This window comes from Myotis davidii, unplaced genomic scaffold (genome assembly GCF_000327345.1).
Source record: "Myotis davidii unplaced genomic scaffold, ASM32734v1 scaffold3204, whole genome shotgun sequence".
In the NCBI taxonomy this organism is placed as follows: domain Eukaryota; kingdom Metazoa; phylum Chordata; class Mammalia; order Chiroptera; family Vespertilionidae; genus Myotis; species Myotis davidii.
In genome coordinates, this window is record NW_006295467.1 from 83,591 (window position 1) to 85,292 (window position 1,702).

Here is a 1,702-nt window from a genome sequence, read left to right on the forward strand (position 1 = left end):
GTCACAAAGGAAACTGGAAAGTGCCTTGAGGAAAGTGGGAGTAAGAGCAAGGCATCCCCTGTGTGGACGGCGCCGAGCCGCCGAGAGGACCGCTTAGAGCTGCAAGTGCACATGGGAAGAAGGAGGGGCCTCAGCCAACAGCCCGCCCAACACCTCACGAAGCTGGAAGAACAAGAACGAAACCCAAAGCAGCTCCAAAGGAGAGAACAGTAGAGATCAGAGTATAAGCGAAAAGAATAGAAAAACTATGACACAAATCAACACAATTAAGAGTTGTTTTTTTTGAAAAGAATCAATTAAATTGACAAACCCTTAGTTAAATTAGTTAAGAAGAAAAGAGAAGACTCAAATAATATCAGAAATTGAAAGAGAAAACATGACAATTGATGCCACAGAAATAAAAAGGACCATAAGAGAACACTATGAATAATTGGATACCGTAGAAGAAATGGATAAATTCTTTGAAACACAAAACCTACCAAGACTGAATCACAAAGAAATTGAAAATCTGAACAGACCAGTAATGAGTAAAGAGATTGAATAAGCAGTTAAAGACTTTCCAACAGAAAAAACCAAGTGGCTTCACTAGAGAATTAATAACACTGGAGAACCATTTGTCTCAGATACTTCCAAAAAGTTGAAGAGACACGTCCAAGTTTATTCTGTAAGACAAGCACTACCCTTATACCAAAGCCACACAAAGATGTCACAAGAAAACCATCCGTCATTATCCCTGATGAATATTGACGCAAAAATCCTCATTAAAATATTAGCAAATTGTACTCAGTAGCATATTAAAAGGATCAGCCTGGCCAGTGTAGCTCAGTGGTTGACTGTCAACCCATTAACCAGGAGATCACGGTTTGATTCCCGGTTAGGGAACATGCCCAGGTTGTGGGCTCGATCACCAGTGTGGGGCGGGCAGGAGGCAGCCGATTGATGATTTTCTCATTGTTGATGTTTCTATCCCTCTTTTTCTCTCCCTTCCTCTCTGAAATCAGTAAAAACATGTTTTAAAAAAATAAAAAATTAAAGGATCATCTACCATGACCAAGTGGAATTTATTTCTGGAATACAAGAATGGTTCACTAGGTGAAAGTCAATCAATGTAATACAGAATGAAGGGAAAATTGATACAGAAAAATCATTTGACAAGAGGCAATATCCTTTTGTGACAAGAACAATCAACAAATTAGGACTAGAAGAAGGAAACCAATTCCACATAATACAGGCCAATCTGACATGGATGTATGCCTGGGTGGCCCCCCCATGCCAGCACCCCTTCGGCCCCGCTGGGTGGGCACTTGAGCACAGGGTCCCGGCCCCTGGGCCAGAGCCCCGCCCTGAGGGTTGGGCCCGTGTGCAATAAATGGGCCGACGTGCGAGAAATCAGAATCCCATGAGGAAGAACGTGGACCATTCCCCGCGTGTCCACGTAACATGCCACTCTCATGTCGCAGACACAGAGCCCTGCCCTGGGAGCACCGGAGGCTGGGTGGGCAGAGCGCCACCCTGAGCCTGCACTTGCCCAGGACCTGGGACAGGCCGTCAGCTTCCCTGGAGAGGCCCAGGTGGTGGGGCCCACAGTAAACACAGCATTTATTTATTTTTATTTTACGATGTTTTGGCATTTTGTGGCCTTGCTCACCCTGTTTGCTGGTCCCCACCTCCCCCCATCCCCCTCCCCCACCCCCGCTCTAAT

General features: G+C 45.4%; 1 protein-coding gene across 1 annotated transcript in view; it reads right to left on the reverse strand.

Moving 5' to 3' along the window:
* The window catches only part of FGD3 (FYVE, RhoGEF and PH domain containing 3), a 55,010-nt gene that overhangs the window by 52,201 nt on the left and 1,107 nt on the right, over positions 1–1,702 (reverse strand). The window lies entirely within an intron of this gene.